At 43.9% G+C, this 22,178-nt stretch overlaps 1 long non-coding RNA gene across 1 annotated transcript; it reads left to right on the top strand.

The window, feature by feature from the left end:
- Positions 1–591: 591 nt before the first annotated feature.
- Positions 592–21,921, top strand: LOC110214072 (uncharacterized). Its single transcript, XR_002326184.2, has 3 exons — positions 592–837; positions 1,839–1,932; positions 21,530–21,921. It is a non-coding gene; the product is annotated as an uncharacterized LOC110214072 (long non-coding RNA).
- The last annotated feature ends 257 nt before the right edge of the window (positions 21,922–22,178 follow it).

Here is a 22,178-nt window from a genome sequence, read left to right as displayed (position 1 = left end):
ATCTGTGACCTTGGGCAAGTCTCTTAACCCTATTTGCCTCAGTTTCCTCATCTGTAAAATGAGCTGGAGAAGGAAACGGCAAATCACTCCAATATCTTTGCCAAGAAAACCTCAAAGAGTCTAACTCACAAAACCTCACAAAGAGCCTAATACTACTGAACAAGTGTCCCAGAAAACTATAAATGGAAGGCACCTTGGAGACTATAGTCTAACTCCCTCAGTTTGACAGATGAGGAAATCAAGACCCCAAGAATTTAAGTGAACCAAAAAATTATATACAGGTAGCAAAACAGCCCAGCTTAGACTTGAGAACACTCTAAGCACACACTCTACTTACTATCAAGAGAGACTGTAGGCTATTATTAGTTTCTGTGTGAATTCTTTGTGCCTTTGGAAAGCTGTAGGTTGGCTTTGGATGGGTGCCCTGAAGGAAAATGATTCATTAACTTGTAAGTGGGGAAGGAGGAGAGCTGGGCCAGGTGTGAAATGTTCTTTGGACTCTGCAAAATGAGCCAAGAACTAAAGTCTGCTTGAATTTATTAGGGGGTGGGAGGGGAGGTCTGGAGATTTGAGGGAAAAGGGAATCAGAGAAGGTGTTATGGGATGGGTGTCACCTGAGCTGGACTTAGAAGGAATGGAAGGACATAAATAGGGTGTGTGTGTGTGTGTGCGCGTGCACGTGTGTGTGTGTGTGTGTGTGCGTGCGCGCGTGTGTGTGCATGCACAAAGCTGTGCTCGAGCCACCTCCATGCTAAGCATTTGGAGGGTGTGTAGGGAGATACTCTGGGCAAATGTACCATAATGGAAAACTGCTAGGTGAGATCAAAGACTGGAAAGGTATGTTGGAACCTGAATGGAGAGGGTCTTGAATGCCATACTAAGGAATCTGTCTTTTATCATGTTGGCAAAGGGAAATTGTTGGAGGTTTTTTACCAGTGGTCGGTCAGACCAATGCTTCAGAAAGGTAATTTTGGGGGCAGCTAGGTGGCACAATGAGTAGAGCTCTGCCTTGGAGTCAGGAGGACCTGAGTTCAAATCCAGCCTCAGACACTTAACACTAGCTGCGTGACCCTGGGCAAGTCACTTAACCCCAATCGCCTCACTGGAAAAAAAAAAAGAAAAAAGAAAGGCAATTTTGGCAGCCATATGAAGGAAAGATTGGGGAAGGGGGGGGGGGGGGGGGGAGATTGTACCTAGGAAGAACAGTTAGTAGACTACCCAGATATATAGGAAAGAGATGATAACTTGAAATATGGTGGTAGCAGTGGAAAGGGAAAGCTTAGGGGAGAGATACAAGAAATGTTTAGGAGGCAGAATCACTGGAACTTGGCAACTGCTTGGATTGAGAGGGAAAAGGGGGAAGACTGAAGTGATTCCAAGCTTGGGTGCCAGGAACGACAATACTATTACCAGAAATGAGGAAATTAGAAGAAAGGACAAATTTTGGAGTGAAGAGGATGAATTTAGTTCATGCTGAATTTAAGGTTTCTTGGGATGTCTAGATGGAGATATCCCATGGGAAGTTGGAAATGTAAGATCACAAGCCCAGGGCAGAAGTCAGGACCAGAGATGTAGATTTGGGAGTCAACCCTAGGGAGGTGATAAGTAGAAACTGGGAGTCAGTACTTCCAGGAGATAATAGCAAGCAGAAAAACTTGAGGACTGAGGCTTGTGGGACCACCTCCACTTAGAGGGATGGAAATAGGATGCTAAAACAGCAAAAGTAAACAAATTCAGAGACCCAGGATGTGGTGCCATCATAGAACCCAGAAGAGGAAAGAGTATTAAAAGATACATTCAATTCCTCAAACATTTGTCTTTTTTTTTTTATGCCATAGACTGGGGTTGGTCAAGGAAGAGTGTTGCTAAGAAGACACCATTGGAGGAGGTGATTGGGAAATGACCCATGACCTTGTCGAGAGGAACTCACTGGTGAGGACAGAAGAGACCCTGCTTGGGGGATGCTGGTGGGCATGGAGTGAGCAGTGAAGAAGAGGAGGCTGAGAGTATAAATTACTCTTCCTTTAAGTTATCAGGGAACAAGAAAGAGAATATGATAATTTGAGGAGATGCAGAATAGAAGAAAGTTTGTCTGTTTGTTTTTAGAAAAGAACAGACCTGAGCATATTTGCAGGCAGCAAGAGAGGAGGCAGGAGGGATAACGGGAGAAATAAAAGACAAGCAAGAGAGTCTTTGGTCAGTAGGGCAAATGTCCAGAGGGGGTGAGAGGGAATGGGGTCCAGGGTCCAGGTGGCTGAGTCAGCAATGACACAGTAGTGGAGACAGGCCCAGAACCCAAGTCTCCCTCCCAGCTCAGAATTTCTCCTGCTGCTTACTGAAAAGGGTCAGAGCTGAACACAGCAGGGGCTGATCACTGAATTTAGTACCACCAAGAGAAGAACTAAAATATGTCCGTAACAAACCTCCCTCAGCATCCTATCTTCTTCTATCCTCCACCTACTCCTTTCCCACCTCAACAGATCCTACTCCCCAACACACTCACCCATGAGGCACTCTTCAGCCTTCCCCTGACTCTCCCTGGGTCTCACTTTTCTTCTTTCCATCCATTATCACCCTCTTTACACTACCACTCTCTTTTCACTCAATTCTCTGAACTCCCTCCTCCTCCCTTGAATCCTCCTTTTTGAATCTCACCCTTTCCACGAATCCACCATCCAGCAGAACAATCCCCCAAAGGAGATGAATAACCAGTAAAGTGTACTTCAAATTCCTTAGCCTGGAATCCAGGGTCTTTCATGACCCCTGCCTATCCCAGTCTTCCAAACTATTTCCCTCAAAATACCTCCTACAGGACAGTTTTCCTATTTCTTAGCAAGATCACCTTGTTTTTACTTTATAAATAGTCATATATGTACATGCTGCATACATGTTTTCCCCAAAGAATGTCAGCTCCTTGAAATCAGAGACTATTCCATTGCCTTTATGCTCCCCCTCCACCCCTTCCTGAAGGGAGCACAGTGCCAGGCACATGTTAGGCTTTTAATAAATGCTTAGTGATTGATTGATGTTTTGTAGTTTTAATCACAATGACTTCCACCCTCTACTCTCTTTGAGCCCGCGAAATCCCATCCTCCAAGGCCTGGCTTAAATTCCATTAGGTAATCCAAGGAAACCTGCCCTGACTATCTCCTCCAGTCTGATAGGATCTTTCTCCTCTGCTTCCTTTGGTCTTTGTTTATACCCTTCTTGTAGTACTTAGGAGTGAATGAATGTGCACTTATTAAGTACTTACTGTGTGTCAAACACTGGGCTAAGTGCTGGGGTTACAAATAGAAAAATCAAGATAGCCCCTGTTCTCAAGGAACTCACACTGCTCATTGAGGGAGACACCTCAAAGAAGGCTCAGCTGTTGGACAGATGGAAAGGCTTGGAAGTCCTAGAGGTACCAATTGAAGGCAGATGGCAAAGTCCAGGGGTCCTCTAGAGATAAGTTGATAGTGTCAGGATGTAGAGAAAGGGCAGCTGGTCAGGCCTGATGATTGTCCATGTGACCAGAAGGAATAGAGTTATTCACTGCCATCTCATCCAGACCTTGTGGTGGTGGGTTCTGGGTTGTATTGGGGCTGGTAGGTGTCCAGAGGGATGTCTTCCTAACTGTAATGATTTGTGTATTTCTGAACTGTGAGCCCCTTGAGAGCAGGGACTCTGGGTTTGCATCTCCCTGGTGCCCTGCATCCATAAGAGCTAAATATTTAGTAGTGGCAGACACAGACACTCTGGATACTGCCTGTCCAGAGAATTCCTCTACCAAGGGCTTTGTTAGTCCTGTTACCTTTGCCTTCGATTGGGATGGGATTGCTGGGACTCACCTCTTCATCTGCATAACTGATCCCGGGGTCTGCCTGTCTCAGTTTCCTCATGTGTAATATGGGGATTATTATATGTTATTGTTATATAATGTTATATTACATGTCATAGTATATATATATTATTATTATAATCTACCTCACAGGGTTGTGGTAAGGATGAAATGAGAGAAGTAAACTGCTAAATAAATATTATTATTATTATCATCATCATCATAATTATCATTAATTGATCCAGGAATATGTCCAAATGGGAAAGTTCTGTGAATTTGTCATTCTTGGGAGCTTCCTGTGTGGGTCCTCCCCAGAAGTAGTCTCACCTAGTAGAGAGGCAGTCAGGAGTTGTTTAGGGCGTAACACAATTAATCAATGCAATGATAAATTCAACTCAACAAACACATAGTCAGCACTGTGGTAGGCACTTGGGGAGGCTGAGAAAGGTACCTTCTGAACATCTCCAGGATTTGGGATTCTTACAGTTGGGCATCCAGGATTGATCCTGTCTTGGGATCGCAGGCTCACCCTCAGCCAATCAGGAAGCTTCCTGATACCTGGCAGGTTTTTGGTGATGATTCAACAGCAACTAGCATTTATGAAATGCCTACTGTGCGCTAAGACCTGAGAATACAAAGAAAGGCAAAAGGAGCCCCTGCTCTCAAGCAGCTCCCAATCTAATGGGGGAGACAACATGTAAACGAGATACATGCAGACTAAGCTGGAAGTCATCTCAGTGGGGGCAGTAAAGCAGACTGGGAAAGGATTCTTGCAGACAGTAGGAGTTTAGCTGAGACTTGAAGGAAGCCAGGAGAACAGGAGGTGAGATGAGGAAGGCAAGCATTCTAGGCAATACGACTCAACAACACAACACAATCCCGTCCCTAAGTGGATCTGTTTCTGCCCAAAGAAGGGAGGGTATAAAAAGAACCATCCTTTGGGAGCCTAGAATTGAGACCTTGGCTTCAATTCTGCATCATCAGCCACAATAATAAGACTAACCCAGCTGCTTCAGTAGGACACCCCCCTCGACTCCAGGTCACGAAAGACATGGTGCCCATTGATTGGATCCTGCTTGTCCTGCCATGCACAGGCCAGTCCAAACTCTCCCATAAAGCTTTCCCTGACCATCCTAACCTCCCTCTACTCAGAATTCCTAGAGCATTTATCACAGGTACCATTCATTTGGCCCTAAGTAAATGAGAGGTGATCACATAGATGAAATAATGAAATAAAATCATTAAACTGATGCCTGGGTGTGGTCAATCCTTGTGACTTAGCAGTCTTGCCCTGGATGCTGCCATGGTTTTCATCAGAGCTACTATGACTGTGTAGTGCTGTGGAAACTGGGCTCCCTCCTCCATCAACACCACATGGCGCTGGACCAAACCCTTTGAGCCTGTTTGTGGCCTCAATGTTGTCTCCATTGCAAAAATTTTTTTGCTAGCCTCTTTAGGTTCCTTTATGCTCTTGCCCCATGTGGTCCCAGAATCCTAGGGATGAAAAGAACCTCAAAAACGACCTAGTCCAACTCATAACAGAATAGGGATCCCTTTAACAAATCTCAACTGGAATTCATAAAGCCTCTGCTCAAAGACTTTCAGTGAAGGCTCCAGAAATCGCTCCTTCCTCTTTCAGACAAATTTTGCAGACTTTGTTTCTGACCTTTTAGACTTTGACACCTTGCCTGAGCTCTAATCTCACCCTAGAACATTCCTCAAAGCCTTCTTTCCTCATTGGCAACTTCCTCCTGGGAACTCTATTTTGAGGAGGGGCCCAAGCTAGTCAAACTTCATTCCCCTCTTAGGCATTCTTCTGGCTTTCTGGCTTTCAACAACATGCCCATCCCAGCTTTCATTTCCTTTTTCGTGAGATGTCTTTCCCATTAGGTGATAAGCTTCCTGAGGGCAGGAACTGTCTTTCTTTTTTGCTTGTACATTCAGTTCAGCCATAATTCTTGTTTCCAAAAATGGAAATTTATTCTGACACAACTGAGTCATTATGGAAAATTTTGAGCATACAGCAAATTTCAAGTTTACTTATGCATGATTTCTTTCTCAAGAAACTTTGAGAATGCAGAAAATTGCACCACTTCATAATAACTCACAAGCTGGCACCCTTCCAACACCCCCTTCCACAAGCAAACTTCAGGTCTTTTTCAGGATAATGTGTCCTTTATTCTGCATCTTCTGTTACAGAAGAAACTGAATAGAAAGGAGAAGGGCTAGTCTACATCCCACCCTGCTTCCAACATGGCCTCCTAACTCTGCTGGGAGTTGTGGCCAGCTTGACTTTTATGACACTTTGCTGGCCCAGCTGCTGGGAACTGGGGTGCAGGCTGAACATTAGCCCAAGACTTCAGAAGCTGCCACTATTTGTTGTAGTATTTATGTATTTCTTATCTATTTCTTATAAGGTTCTTTTATAATAAAGAAATATCTATTTCTTATAAGGTTTTCTTTTTTGGGGGGGAGGGGTAGTGACCATGTTGTATCCCCTTTCCCATTTTTTCCATATCAAAACCCTATGGTTTTTATTTTGCGATTTTATATAGTCCCATGCTTTTTTGAAAAAAAAAAAGGCAGAATTGACTATATTTGTATCCCTGGCACTTAGCATAGTGCTTGGCAAGTAACGCATTGAATGACTACTAGTTGACTTGCTTTTTGCCTTGTTCTAACAGTTAGGGAAGATTTAGCTCGTGTCAGATCTTAATCTGCATCTGCAATTTCCTCCTACTGCTCCTAGCTGTTTCCTGGGGCCAAGCAGAACAAATGGAATCCCTTTTCCACAAATACTTGAAGACAGCTACTATGTCAGCCCTAAGCCTTCTCTTTGCCAAGCGAAGCACCCCCAGGGATCTAGTCCCCAGGGTCTAGTGTATGAGCTCTGTGCCCATAAACAAAAGCAAATGCTTTAGTGAAGCCATCAGGCCGGGTCACATTCCAACCAATCAATAGATAAATTATTAGTCACTTGCTTTTTGCCTCATTCTGTACTAAGTGCTGGTGTTGTGGGCCAGGATACTAGTGGGGTGAGTTAACTGCGCAAATTCCCGTAGTACCAGAAGGGTCTGTTATGTGTGAAGAGCTGATGGTGCAGTCTGGGCTAGTCTGAGTTAACTTTGCCCTCAGGTGCATGGAACAGCTGTGGAACCTTTGGGCAATTTGAATAATATAACAATTTTCAGGAGTTTGGTAGGTAGTTCCTGACTCTCTAGAGAGCCTCCTTATCTGTGACTTAAAAAAAAATCCTCCTGAGCTTCTTCTGAGAGTATCGGAATATGTTTTTAATGTGGGGTGTGGGTGATAACCCTGCAAGTTGTGTGTGTCCACATGGGTGTGTCAAGATGTGGCTCGCAGAAAGGCATGATTAGATATCAACATTGATGATGCTAGCTAGTATTTATATAGCACTTTAAAGTTGGCAAAATACTTTACAAATATTCTTTTTCCTCACTACAACCCTGGGAGGTGGGGGCTATTATTATCCTTATTTTACAGATACTGAAACTGAGATAGTGGTTAAGTGAATTGCCCAGGGTTACACAGATAATAAATATCAGAGATTAGATTTGAATCAGGTCTTCCTGTTTCCAGGTCCAGCATTCTATCCACTTTGCCACATAGCTGCCCTCTAGCATCTCCTGGACTCAACCTTCACCAAGGGATAGTTTTAATTCCTACCAGAAGGAGATTGGGACCACCAGAGTGGGGGGTACTGGGCTGGAATTTTCATTGGTCCACCCCCCTAAATATTGTTAGTCTAGGGGAAATTGTTTTTAGGTTCAAGCTCTGCTCCTAATCATTATCTCTTAGTGGGGAAGGAGTGCTCCAAGCTATTCATCCCAGGCTTGACCCCCTTCTCACCGAGTATCTATTACACAAAAACCACACATTATCAAATAACGAATAAATTCACTTATCTAACCTGGTGGCAAACAGAAATCAGAGAAGTTATATGTCAGACTATATCAGATATTACAAAGAATTAATGAGCACTCCCATCAGAAATAAAACAATTCAGCTCAATCAAGGGAGTCCCAGATCTCACCCAAGGGGAAATTCCCCAGAGCCTCTGGTATGGTAAGCTGGGGATAGGGATATGATTGAGGTACCAATAATTCCATATGTTGGCTTCTTCCCAGGATTTTTCTCTCTCTTCAGAGACCTCTCTTTGAAGAGAATCAAGAATCCTAGATGCCTTCTCTTGAAGCTAGAAGCCAGAAGAATAGGATGTCTCTCCTCCCAAGCTCTCACCAATTCTACATCTCAGATCAGGCATGGATATTATTAATGATGATGATGGCTAGTACTTCTATAGCCCTCTAAAGTTTGAATTATCAGTCTTCACCAGTGGAGAGCTTAATGTAAATGAGACTTGAGCCCCGAGTTACATTCCTCCTCTGGGTCAAAACTTTTCAGTCCCTTAGGAAAATCAGCCAAAACAGGCTTGAAACCTGTAACTCTACAGTATAAACACAAACATCAGCACTTTAAAACAAGAAGGGCGATTTTCCTGGCATCTCAGATAAGTAAACAAATGAGTGTTTACAGTAACTGCAGTAGAGGCATCATCACCCGAGGGGGTGCTGAGGTGACCACATGCCCAGCAACACGTGCCGGACAAAATGCGTCCATATTCCAGATGTGCATGGATATCCACAGCCCACAGCAATCAATCATAAAGAAAGCAAAGCATGGCTAACTAATGAGACAAGGCTAACAGCTGCAACACTGACACCCTCAATAGGCCTCCATAAATAACGCCTTAAGCAAGAACCTTTGCATATGTGCAAAACAATTAGAAGACATCGCAGTAGCACAAACATACCACAAAACATAGTCAAATGAACATAATGGCAAAATAAGAAATAAGCGTTCTCAAACACAAAGCCCCCTAGTCAAAAATTTCTGGTTTGAACCTTGGGGCTCTGAGTGATCTATTGTGACTGTTCAGTCTTTCAGTCATGTCCAACTCTTCGTGACCCCATTTGGAGTGGTTTACCATTTCCTTCTCCAGCTCATTTTACAGATGAGGATACTGAGGCAAACACGGTTAAATGACTTGCCCAGGGTCACACAGCTATTAAGTGTCTGAGATAGGATTTAAACACAGGAAGAGGAGTCTTCCTGATTCTAAGCCCAGCGCTCTATCGACTGCACTGCCTTGCTGCCTCGAGTCATTTAAGTAGTTTCTGACTCTTCATGACCCCATTTGGGGTTTTCTTGGCAAAGGTACTATTCTCCAGCTCATTTTACAAAACTGACTTGCCCAGGCTCACCCAGCTAATAAGTGTCTGAGGCTGGATTTGAACTCACAAAGATAAGTCCTCCTGACTCCAGGCCTGGCGTTGTAGGCACTATGGCGCCACCTAGCTACCCAGAATAGCAAACTGGGCCACGGAGGATAGAAAGAGAAGTCAAGGGGGCAGCTAAGTGGTGAAGTGGAGCAGTGGATAGAGCACCCACCCTAGGGTCATGAGCACCTGAGTTCAAATCTGAATGCAGATACGTAACACTTACTAGCTGTGTGACTCTGGGCAAGTCACTTAACCCCAACTGCCTTGTCAAAAAAAAAAAGAAAGGGGTGGGGGAGGCAAAACCAGTCTCTGCCCTCAAGGGAGTCTGCATTCATGAAATAACCAAGCTGATTTCCCTAAAGGAAGCCTAGTGAGCAGCAAGAATTCCCATGAAAATGGGAAAGAGCCAGGTAGATCCCAGAGCACTGGGGCAAGGTGAGGCTGGGGAGAGACTACTACTCTCAATGCTGTTTGGGGCGTCTCCTTTTGCTCGCTATATAAAGCTAGACAGTGTTACTCTATTTTTCTCGGCTCCTTACCCCTCTGGTCCTGCTTGGACTTCAGAAGGAGAACGTGGAGAATGGGGAGTTTAGAGGACGCTTTGACGTACTTCTATCTTCACGTCTGGCACCATGCCCAACACAGACTATTCTTGGCACATTCCCTATAATAGTCACTGTTACTCAGCATCTGGAGATGAAACCCTATGTTTATCGTGCAACATGTGGCTGGTTCCCATTAGCAGAGCTATTGGCCTCATGTACTGGTTTTTAGCCCTCCCTGTCAGAAGGAGATCACATTCCTCCTGTCCGTGTTCAGGATTTCTGCCCTCACCCTCACTACTTCCTGGGGCTAAAATGAATGAGCCGGGCTGTGCCCACATCATTTGAGGATGTGGCATTGTTCTTGTCAGCCCTGGTCCAGTGGAGAAGCTAATCTCCCTGCTGGGTCTCAGGGACTGGGGCTCAGACACCATGCAAGCAGCCTTCCATCAGGGAATGACTTCTGAGCTTCACCTGGGGAGGAGAAAGAGAGAAGGGGAGGGAGGCTGGTCTGACTCGGGTATTGGGCAGAACATCCCCTTGGAGCAGCACAGCAGACGCTCATTATGTCCTTGGGATGCTCCATCCTGGGAAGTGATGAGGCAGGGAGAGCAGACATGAGAGTGGAGAGGCTACCTGTTGAGAGTATTCTGTAGAAATACGGAGGTGAGAGATCTCTAATCTATTAGCCAGACCTGCTTTCCTTCTTCCCACAGAGATGGAAACTATCGCATTGAGGCCCACCAGTCTCTGATCTCCCTCTGGCCCCTGGCTCATCTCAGGACCTATTGCATCAGATTTGGGCACCTGCTTCATTAGTCAATCAATGCTCATTTATTCAATGCTTGCTGTATACCAGGCTGGTGATACAAACTCTCTTTAAGAGTCCTTCTTCTTAAGGAGTTTATATTCTAACAGACACCTTGTCAGGATTTCCCTGTTTCTGTGGAAGGCATCACCATCTTTCAAAATCATGATCTTCCTCATCGTTAATAACAACATTTATTTATTAATAAATTTATTGAGCATTTATTAAGTGCCTATTGTATGCCTGCTGGCCGTCCTAGGGATATAAAGAAAAACAAAATCACTCAGGTTCATGAGCTCAGAGTCATCATAGGGTCTTCCCTTTCCCTCACTCCCCACATCCAATAAGTTGTCAACTCCTTTCAATCCCACAAAGGCTGGCTGGTACAGTGGATAAAGCGTGGGCTTTGGAGCCAAGACAAGCTGGGGTTGAGTCAGATCCTTCCTATCTGCAGTGACCTGACAACCCCTGAGATCCAGTTTCCTCTTCTGTAAGATAAGTAGAGTGGGGGAGGGGGTGGTAGACTTGTTGATCTTTAAGGCCCCTTCCAGCGCTAAATCTATGATTCTCTCACATGGGCCCCGTCTCCTCTACTTAGACAACCAACATACTAGTTCCAGCCCCCGTCACCTCTCACCTGAGCTGTTGCACACTAGGTCTCCTGGTCTCCCTGCCTCTCCTCTGAACTCTCTTCAATCCATCCTTCAAACAGCTACCAAAACAATCTCCTGAAGAAACAGGTCTGACCACGTTATCAAAAGCCCTCAGGAGCTCCCAATCACCTCCAGGACAAAATATAGACTCCTTAGGCTACCGCTTAAGCTTGCCCACGATCTGGCTCTATCCAACCTTTCCAGCTTTATTCTAAAGTACTCTGCATCAGTTACTCTACAATCCAAGCAGACTGGACAAGCAGTCTTTTTCTGACCTTGATCTTCCACCCGCCACTTATGTACCTTTGCTGAAGCTTTCCTTCTATTCTATTCTCTCCTCAACTCTATCAGACTCCTTACGATTCAAATCTTGCCTCTGACACTTTGCATAACTGTGGTCATATCATTTGACACCTCTGAGACTCTGTTTCCTCGTCTGTAAAGTGGGGATACGTGTGCTGATTCATAAAGCACTTGGCCAGCTTTAAAGTCTAGCTGAGTTCTTTTTGTGGTGGCAAAGAATGGAAACTGAGAGGATGCTCACCCATTGGGGAATGGCTGAACAAGTTGTGGTATATGATTGTGGTGGAATACTCTTGTGCTATACAGCAGAACCAAGATGGTGGAGTAAAGGCAGGGACTCTCTGGAGCTCTCCCAAATTCTCCTTCAAACCTATAATATGTATATGCAAAATTGATGCCAATACAAAGGTAGTTTGAGGAGCTTTTTGAGTGGAAGAGTAACATAGTCAGATCTGGGCTTTAGGAAAATCACTTTGGCAGCTGAGTAGAGGGGTAGATTGAAAAGGGAACTCTGCCCTTGAGGTAGGAAGATCAGGGTCTGTGATGAAGTTGATGTGGGCTAGATCAGGGGTCAGCTATGGGCTTTTGGTGGCCCCTGCTTGCCCACTCCAAGGCACCATGCCCTACTCTGAGCTCCTTGCAGCGAGGGCTGGGCTCTGGGGACAGGAGAAAGGTTTCAATGTCCTCTTGGGTGCGTTGATGGAAAAGCTTTTCCCATGTCTAGCCCTGGGGCTGCAGGCAAAGTGCCAGAGCCAGTGAAAGGTAAAATGCTGGTTATCACGGAAGGTAGCAGAGGCTGCCTCTCCTGTGTCCTGCTAAGTACAATAAACATGTGAAGATCTCACCCAGTCAGTTGGCCATCTGTCTGAGCGCCTAAGAGGGAAAATGTGCAAAGCCACTTCACTAGCAGGAGATGGGCTGGGCAGCCTGCTGGGAACTCTGGGGAGTCACTGAGGAGGGAGCTAGCTGCGCCCAGAAGAGGAGGCTTTAATAGGGAACTTCCCAGCCTCGGGTGTGAATTCAGTTAAACAAGTGTTTCCTGAGTGCTTGGACAAGGCTGGCACCTGGGCTGGGTGTAGAGCATCCTCTTTCCCTGAGTCAGGCAATTATGGAGTGCCTGACTCAGTCTTAGATTCTGCTAGAATTCTGCCCCTAATGAGCAGAGATGACAAGAAAGACAGAGATAGCTCAATGTCCCTTCTTCTTCCCCCTCTCATACAGTTGAATATCTATCCCTCCTGTGACCCCATCCCTGCCTTAGATACAGACAGGACAAACAGTTGTCATTAAGAACATGCCTCTTAATTACATCTTAGGTTGGCTAGGTGGAACAGTGGATAAAGTGCTGGGCTTAGACTCTGGAAGCCCTGAGTTCAAATTTGTCCTCAGGCACTTTCTAGCTGTATAACTAGGGGAAAGTCAATTAATCTCTGCCTGCCTCAGCTTCCTCATCTATAAATTGGGGATAATAATAACCCCTACCTCCCAGGGTTGTTGTGAAAATCAAATATGTAAAAAGTTTTGCAAATCTTAGAGTGCAATAAAAAATTAGGCGTCAAGGTGGCCAACACTATAGATACTCAATAAAGAAAGACAAAAGGCAGTCCCTGCCCTCAAGGAGCTCCCAGTCTCACCGGGGGAGACGGCATACAAAAAGTAAAGCACAAACAAGATACCCGGGATAAATTGAAGATAATGCGTGGAGGGAAGGGATGAGCATTAAGGTGGATCAGGAAAGGCTTCTTATAGGAGGGGCATTTTAGCTGAGGCTTGAAGGAAGCCAGGGTCAGTAGATCAAAGAGCTGAAGTATGAACAGACTGGAAAGGTAGAAGGGGGCCAGGTTATAAAGGGCTCTGAATGCCAGACAGAGGATTTTATAGCTGAGTAGAAGAGAACTGAAGTGGGGAGAAAGCTGTGACGGAGAGACCAACCAGCAGCCCATTGCAATACTTTGGCTATGAAGTGATGAATGCCTGAACCAGGGTGGTAGCAATATCAGAAGAGAGAAGGGGGTATAGAGAGACGTTACACAGGTAATTTTGGCAGACTTTGGCTATCGATTGGGCAGGATGGTGGTGTTGGTGAGAGTGAGTGAGGAGTCAAGGATGACACCCAAGTCGTGAGTCTGAGTAACAGAGAAGATGGTGGTAGCCTTGGCAGAAATAGGAGAGTTTAGAAGAAGGATAGGGGTTTGAGGGAAAGATACTGAGTTTGGTTTTGGACATGTTCAGCTTAAGATGTCTATGTTGTCCAGTTTAAGATGCCCAATAGGCAGTTAGAGATGTGTCTGGAAGTTATGGGAAAGATTAGGTCTGGAGTAAGTTGAATCCATGAGAAATGAGATCACCAAGTGAAATAATATAGAAGGAGAAGAGAAGAGGGTCCATTATAGAGCCCTGGAGGACACCCACTTTTAGTGATGGATGGTGAGTTAATTAAGGAGATGTTAAAGGGTTGCCTTGCCACAGTAAGTGCCCAGTTGAAATTATGTAACATAAATTGGTAGTGGAACCTATCAGCCCCGTTTCATGATTTTCTCCAACTTCGCTCAGCAGCAAGTGAGTAGAAGTAAAGGCAGTAGATAGTGGGAATAATCTGAGGCTGATTTTGGCAGGGCAAAGTCAGCAATAGGATAAGAGGGAATGGAGCTCAAGAGTAGTGGACAATGTAAAGGTGAATTAGGCCATCAAGGTATGAAGGTGGGGATAGAGAATTACAGTGTAGCCAGTCCAAGGGTGATGGCCTGAGAAAGATCTGAAGGGTCAAAGCTTTAGAGGTCACGATGAGGAAGAAGAATAGAGTTTGAAGTTGCTAGAGGTGGAATGAAAATAGATTGTGATCAAATAAGGGAATTCTTGAGTTCATGATCATGCAAATGGAGCATTTGTGGGTGCTGACAAGAGCTAGGGTACAATCATCTCTGTGTGTATCTGAGGTGGGCTGAAGGTCATGAGAAATAAGTAAGTCGAGGGACTGGAAACACCCTCATGGGTGTTTGAGGGACATACATCAGCATATATGTTGACGTCCCTTGGTATAAAGGTAAGAGTTGAGGAGGAAAACTATGAACCAGGCACTGAATTCATTGAGGAAAGACGTGTGTCTTAGAGGTTGGCTTCTTAATTGTGTGGTAAGTACAGACTGAATGAACCTCAAAGAAGGAGAGGTTACTCAGTGATAGCGGCAGAGGGAGAGCCTGGAAGGAACCCTATGGAGCAATGAGTATTCCAAGTCCATCACCTCAACCAGTGAGTCAAGGAAGGAGCGAAAGTGCCAGCTGTGCTGGAAAAGGCAGCCCAGAGACTGTGTCATCCAGAGTGAGCCAGGTCTCCATGACTTGACATCAATGAGACTTGAGTTCGAATCACGCCTCAGTCACTTACTAGTGACTTTGAGTGAGTTACTAAATCTCTTCAAACTTCATTTATAAAATGGGGATAATAAAAGCACCTCTTTTACAGGTGTTGTCATGAAGCTCAAATGAGATAATATGTGGGAAGAGTTAGGCCAACCTTAAATGCTCTTCAAATGTGAGCTATTATTATTATTAATTAGGGAAAAAACAGCTAATGACACTGGAAAGAATTTAGGGGCCTAAACTGGGACTAACCCTTGTAGCTCAGGCTAACTACTTGAAGACAGTTATTTGAAAGGGTTGTCATGTGGAAAATAGATTCGTTTTGTTCTGTTTGGCCCCAACCAGGATTAGTTGGTAGAAGTTTCAGAGAGGTATGTGAGCAAACCCCACCAACCCTCAGGAGCTGTCCAGACATGGCTATTGCCTCTGGAGGAAGGCCCTTCCCCGTCCTCCTGGCCCCCATGTCTCCAAGTATGGGATGGATGACCACCTGGCATCCTGTAGAGGAATAGGCTGCTTCGGAAAGGTTGGACCTCTGAGGTCCTGTCTGAAGCCAAGATTTGATGATTCTTTGAGATGGTTGTTTCCCCTGCCCCCCACATCCCACTATGGAGCCAGGAGTGACAATCACTGGTTGATTCATGAGCACAAAGGCATCCTTTGCAGCCCTAGTCTGCGGAGCTGACTCTGTCTTTGGTGAATCTCTCTCACGGGTCCCCTCCTTTCTAGGACTGACTGTCACAATCCTACTTCAGGCCCTCAGCATTTCTCAACTATTTTCTGCCTCCATTAACTTCAGACTTCACGTGTGTTCTGGCCCAGACCCACTTCAGGCTGGTCCAATGGTTCAGGCTTGGAACTGGGAGGAAATGACATACTATTAGACCATATACTATTTAACAAAAAGATTTTCTCAGTATGATGGACAGGATATTCACCGAATGACAGATTTAGAGTGGGAAGAGATCTTAGAGGTCTTCATACCCGTCATTTTACAGATGAGGAAACTGAGGTACACAGAGGTTCTGTGACTTGCCCAGGATCACGCAGCTGAATTTCTCAGGCAAGATTCAAATCCAGTCTTCCTCTCTCTGGGTCTAGTGCTGTATCCAATATACCACACTGCACTGATATGGCACTGGTTCAGGTGGGTACATTCTTTTTGCCTCTGCAGAAGGGTGAGTTGAGGCTGAAGAGCTCCTGATGCTGATGTCTTAGCCATCCAGGAAGCTGTGTTAATGGTTCTATCCAGAGGCCCCTGGATTAACTTCATTTCAGGGCAGTTTTGCTGCCTTTTTAAAATAAATCTAGCCTGGCCTCTATGGCAGGGACTTCAGTATCTGATACTCATCCTGCAATGTAACCGTCAGCATCATCTTCCTGCACAGACTTGATCATGGTGCTTACTCTGCTCAGAAGCCTTCAGTGTCTCCCAAATGCTCTTGGAAAAAAGTCTAAACTCCTTAGCTTAGAATCAAGCTCCTTCCCAATCTTCTCTCACTTTCCTCCCCGCACTCGATGCCTCATTGAAACTAGACTACTTCCTCACCATTCCTACGAAGAACAAATGCCTCCCTCCGCGGAAAGTGCCTAACACTTAGAGGCATGGGACTTGAGTTCAAATCCCAACACCACCATTTGCTGCCTAGGTGACTTTGGGCAATTCACTTAACCTCTTTAGGTTTCGGTTTTCATCATTCAGAAAAGGTACCATTGTGTGGTTTTGTCTTTTGTTCTGATTCTTCTTTCACAACATGACTAATGCGGAAATATGTTTAACATGACTGTATATGTATAATCTATATCAGACGGTTTTCTGTCTTGGTTAGGGGGGAGGGAGGGAAAAAAATTGGAACTCAAAATCTTATAAAAACGAATGTTGAAAACTATCTTTACGTGTAATCGGAAAAAAAATACTATTAAGTGGTGGTGGGGGGGGAGAAAATAGGAGCATTAGATAAGTGACCTCTATGGTCTAAGAGTGAGACCTTCCCTGTCTTGATGTAGGATCCTCTGACCTCCAAAAACCCTTTGCTGATATCCCAGTCGGGGATTATCTTTCTCAAATAGCATTTCTAATTTTACTTATGCACTTACCATATTCCATTTCATCCACCATCACCCCCTTCATGAGGGCAAGGGACACCTTGTTGACTTTTGTATCTCTCTCTAGAGTCTGGCACTAACCTATGAACATCCTATACGCTTAATAAATGTTCATTGAACTGAGTTAGCTTTTTGAGGGTTAGTAATATTTTCACACCTGTGCTAGAGGACAGAGAATAGATGTCTGACATTTATGAACAATCTACCTTCTTTTTCAGCTTCTCTAGGGTATTTGATTCTATTTACTACTCTCTCCTCCTCTTCCTTGATAGGCTTTTGTGATATACCTCTCTCCTGGCTCTCTTCCTTATCTCTTAGACTGCTACTTCTTTTTTTTGTTTTGGTGAGGGCAATTGGGGTTAAGTGACTTGCCCAGAGTCACACAGCTAGTAAGTGTTATGTGTCTGAGGCCATATTTGAACTCAGGTCCTCCTGACTCCAGGGCCAGTGTTCTATCCACTGAGTCAGCTAGCTGCCCCTAGACTGCTACTTCTCAGGCATCATTGCTGGCTCATCATCCATTTTCCATCTTTTAACTCTGGGTGCTCTCTAATGCTCTTCCTTGGGCCCTCTTTTTTTCTATACCCTCTCATTTGGTGACCTCATTAATTTAAATACAATTTCTATGCATATATGATTGATATGCATAAAGACATATGATGATGCATATATCTTTATTTCCAGCTTGGGCAACATAAGCAACATTATTTATATATGCTCTACATACCCAGCCCGTCTTTTCCCTGAGTTTCAGTCCCATATCACCCATTGCCTTTTGGACCTGGGTGTCCTGGAGATATCTTGAACTCCACATGGCCAAAATTGAACTTAGTATCTTTCCTCCAAAATCTTCATCTTCCAGACTTCCTTGTCTCTGTCAAAAGTGCCACCTTCCTTCTAGTCTTCAAAGTTTGTGACTCCTCATCTTCCCTCACCACAGCTGCACATCCATTCATTTGCGAAATCTTTCTGTTTCGACCCCCCCAATATTTCTTGCCCCAGACCCCGACAGTAACAACAACTTCATCATGGTCTCCCTGCCTCAAGTCTCTAAACCACTCCAGCCTATCTCATGCACTGCTCCCCAAATAACTATATATGGATATGGCCATGGCATTCTCTACTCAGCAAACTCCAATGGCTCTCTGTGGCCTACAGGTTAAAATATAAACTCCCCTGTGTAGCTTTTAGCCTTTTATAACATTGCTGCAATCTATCTTTCCAGCCTTATTGAAATTATTCCCCTCATGCTCTGGAATCCAGTTAAACTGACCTTCTCTCTTTTCCAGAGCCCAACTCCTACTTCTGTGCTTTTGCATTGACTGTGTCTCATGCCTGGAATACCATCCACTCTCACTTCTTCATAGAATCCCTCTTTTCCTTCGATGCATAGCCCTTCCTCATCCCCTAGCTGCTAGTTCTCTCTCCTCAAACTAACTTACCTTTACCCATTTTGCATTTACTGTCTTTATATTTATTCTAAATATACTTAATGTATGTCCTTGTTGTCTGCTCCATTAGGAGGAAGCTTCTTGTGAGTAGGGATTGTTTTATTATTTGTGTCTGCATTCCCAGGGCCTAACACAGGATGTAGCCCATAGTAGGGGCTTTAAAAGTATTTGTTGCGTATAGATAAGCCCTAGTCATCAGCAGTGAAGCGTTTCAAAGGACTGGCATGAAGAATATGCAGTCCAGGGTAAGGACATAGGGTCCTAGAAGGTCAAGAGGTTTCCTTCTTCTTTGTTTTTTTATTTAAGGTAATTGGAGTTAAGCAACTTGCCCAGGGTCACACAGATAGTAAGTGTCAAGTCTGAGACCGGATTTGAACTCAGGTCCTCCTGACTCCAGGGCCAGTGCTCTATCCACTGAGCCACCTAGCTGCCTCAAGGTGTTTAATTTTCAAAGAGAAATTTCTAGGTGTAAGAAATGCCCAATGCCTATACCTTGGCAAACCTTGGGGAAGTTTGACCTCTGACACTGTCGTAGGTTTGTATTTGAATAACACACAGGGAAGCCAGGACAACCTCGTAACTCAGGAATAATTGGAACAAAGAGAGAGAGGAAAACTCCTTCCATGGAAAGACTACTTTATCCTCTTTCCACCACCACCTCCCCACCCCATCCGCAAAGCATATACATATGAGTACAGAAGATCCTTGGAGAAAAACATGAAAGTAATGTGTTTATTTTCTTTTATTATTATTTTTTAATTCACAGTGCCATGTTCTTGACCATTCAAATGCCTCGGGATACAAGTTAAAATGAAAACATCCCCTGAAAACCAAACAGCAGTAATTAAAAATAGCACAGGCCAATTACCAGCTCCGGGGTGCCATTCCCCTGGGATAGCCATTGGAGAATAACAGTGTCATAACAGAATTAGAAGGTCAGCAGCAATCCAGAAACTATCCAGACCTGCTGGGCCAGGGCAGTCAATCAGAACGCATTCAGAAACTTGGGAAATACAGCCCAGTGACCCAAGACTCCAAAAGGAGAGGGGTTTGCTTTTTTTTTAATTACTGTTTTAAGATGATGAGCAAAACTCAAGAACAAAATAGAAATGTCATCATCACAAATCATCCTAATGAAGAAGAAAGGGAGGAGATAGCTAAGGAGGCTGATATGACTGCACAGGGAGCTCTCCAGTGAGCTCATATTTTAAATGGAGCAGGATGAAAGATAAAAGGAAAGATACTTAACCAAGAACAAAAAATGTGAAGGTGGCCTGGAGCTATGAGGGTGGTGTTCAGAAAGCCCAAAGCCCAGAATGTGTTGAGGCTTATAAAAACTTCCAAGGGCAACAAAAACTTAAAAAAAAATACTCCATTTTAGGGAAAGAAGAAGAAGAAAGGGAAAGGTCCATTGCTCAGGGAGGATAGAAAGAGCAAAACATATATCTCCTCAGTCCAGAACAATTATCCTCAGGTTGGAAAAGATTGACCAAGCTTGGTTAAGAGGGAAATAAAGCAGGGCAGCTAGGTGGCACACTAGACACAGCACTGGCCTTAGAGTCAGGAGGACCTGAGTTCAAATCTGGTCTCAGACCAACACTTGACACTTACTAACTGTGTGACCCTGGGCAAGTCATTTCACTCCAATTGCCTCACCAAAGGGGAAAAAAATTAAAACAAAAACACAAATAAGAGGGAAATAAAGCCCAAAACAGGTAGAATGTCTATAGACATTTCACTGCAGAAATCCTTGAGGGAATAGATACAGCACAGGATGATGGGGTGTAGCCAACTTGGAGTAACTTTAAATAAGTTTATCTCCTTTCCCAGGTGAATTATATTCCAGGTACTAAAGATCTAGGAGATGTGATAAGTGAACTGCTACTTGTGACCTTTAAGTATGCAGGGAAATGAGAGAGGTGTTAGAAGACTGGAGATGTGCAAATACTGTTCAGATCTTGAGAGAAGGGAGGAAGTCAGCATGTAGAATAAAACATAGATTGTTCAGGCAAATGCTGAAGGCCTCCAGTAATACGGCTCTCACTTACGTTGGCAGCCTTATTTTCCATTCTTTTTCTTAACTCTTACGATACCTAATTTCCTTAAAGACTCGGATCAAATGCTACCTCCAACATCTCCCAACTGCTAATGCTGCCTACATCTTGCAATTACTTTGTATATTGAAGTTTAATTTTTTTACGTATTTTGCACTTAATCACATATGTGTAATCCAGGGTTCAAACCTGGCATTTGCCTAAGTGGTGGAGAAAATAATTCTTAGTACTTTGTGTCTGCGTGAAGAGTAAGGGGTGGAATTCATAAAACCTTGGGAGAGGAGAGATCTCGATCTTCTGGCTTGTAACTTTGACAGGAGGTTCTAGGCTCATTGTAGGAAAAGGCCCTGGGGAGAGGCAGACATGAAGAGGACTCAATGTCTCAGCCATGCTCCTATTCCCAGTTTGCTGCTGCCTCTGTGTGTCTCTCTCACTATCTCATTCTCCCAGTGGGAGATTTTGTTTATTCTGCGTATTGTTTGGTATGTTTTAATACATATCACTTCTCTGATTTCTATTTGCTATCAGCTTGGATAAATGGGTTTATTCACTGTGTGTGATGGTCTTTGTGTAGCTCTCATTTAGTGAGAAGGAAATCAAGCCTTCAGATATAGGATGGGGCACTACTTCCCTGTTAAGAGATAATAATCAGGAGCATAGGTTGAACATAAAAATTATTTTCCTGAGACCAACAACATTTAAGGGGGATGGATAGATATAATTTTAGTCTAGTTTCCTCTCTTTATGGCCTTAATCTCTTGCTTGCCTCCAGGCAGGTATCAAAGTTTTCTTTGGAGAAGGTTGGGTGGAAGAGACTCTGGGGGATATCCACTTACTCTTTTCTGCAGGCCACATGTAGACAAAACCACATAGACACACACATAATGTGCAAAGGAACCAAATAGACCTTATACTTTCATGTTGTTTCTACTAATAGAATAGAAAGTCCTTGAAAATAGGGACTGTTACGTTTTTGTTTTAGTGTTTCTCAGCACCTAACACACTACTTAGCATATAGTGGTTGCTTAATAAGTGTTATTGATTGAATGATTCATTTATGCACTCTAAATTTAAGCCCAGCTGCAATATTTGCTCTTCCATGAACTTGGTATTCCATCATCTGCCTCCAGGTTTTTGCATAAACATGCCCCAGGCCTAAAACTGAGATTCTTCCTCATTACTGTGCCTTAAGAAATCATGACTATGAGAAACATGGGAAGACTTATAGGAACTGATGCAAAGTAGAATCAGCAGAACCTGGAAAACAATTTACACAATGACTACAATGTAAAGTGAAAAAACCACCACAATAAAACAATCAAAATGGAATGCTGAGAAATGATAACAATCAAGCTTGGCTCCAAAGAAGAGATATGAGAAGGAACTTCACCCCGCTTCTTCGCAGAGGGGAGGGACTTTGATCAAGTATTATTGCATAGAATTTTTTTTTATATGTTGGCTTTGCTGAATTTTTTTTTTGTTTCTCTTGTTTATTCTCCATTACATGTTGGCTTTGCTGAAATTTTTTTTTTGTTTCTCTTGTTTATTCTCCATTATAAAGGGAAGCTCTCTCATGGTGGGGAGGAGAAGAGGAATATTTTAGGATAAGTAGATGATGTAAAAAGAAAAGTGTTAATAGGAATTTATTTGGAAGAAAAAAGGATTCAGTGATCAGTAGTCCATCTCTTCCATGACAGTCTAGTTGCAGACCATGGAGGCCTGTTCAAGACTTGACACGTGGTTACCCATGACTTCTGATCACAACTTTAGTACAATGTC

Source organism: Phascolarctos cinereus, unplaced genomic scaffold (genome assembly GCF_003287225.1).
Source record: "Phascolarctos cinereus isolate Bilbo 61053 unplaced genomic scaffold, phaCin_HiC Scaffold_3;HRSCAF=262, whole genome shotgun sequence".
NCBI lineage: Eukaryota > Metazoa > Chordata > Mammalia > Diprotodontia > Phascolarctidae > Phascolarctos > Phascolarctos cinereus.
The sequence above is the reverse complement of the archived record's forward strand: the minus strand, read 5'-3'. Positions and strand labels throughout refer to the sequence as shown.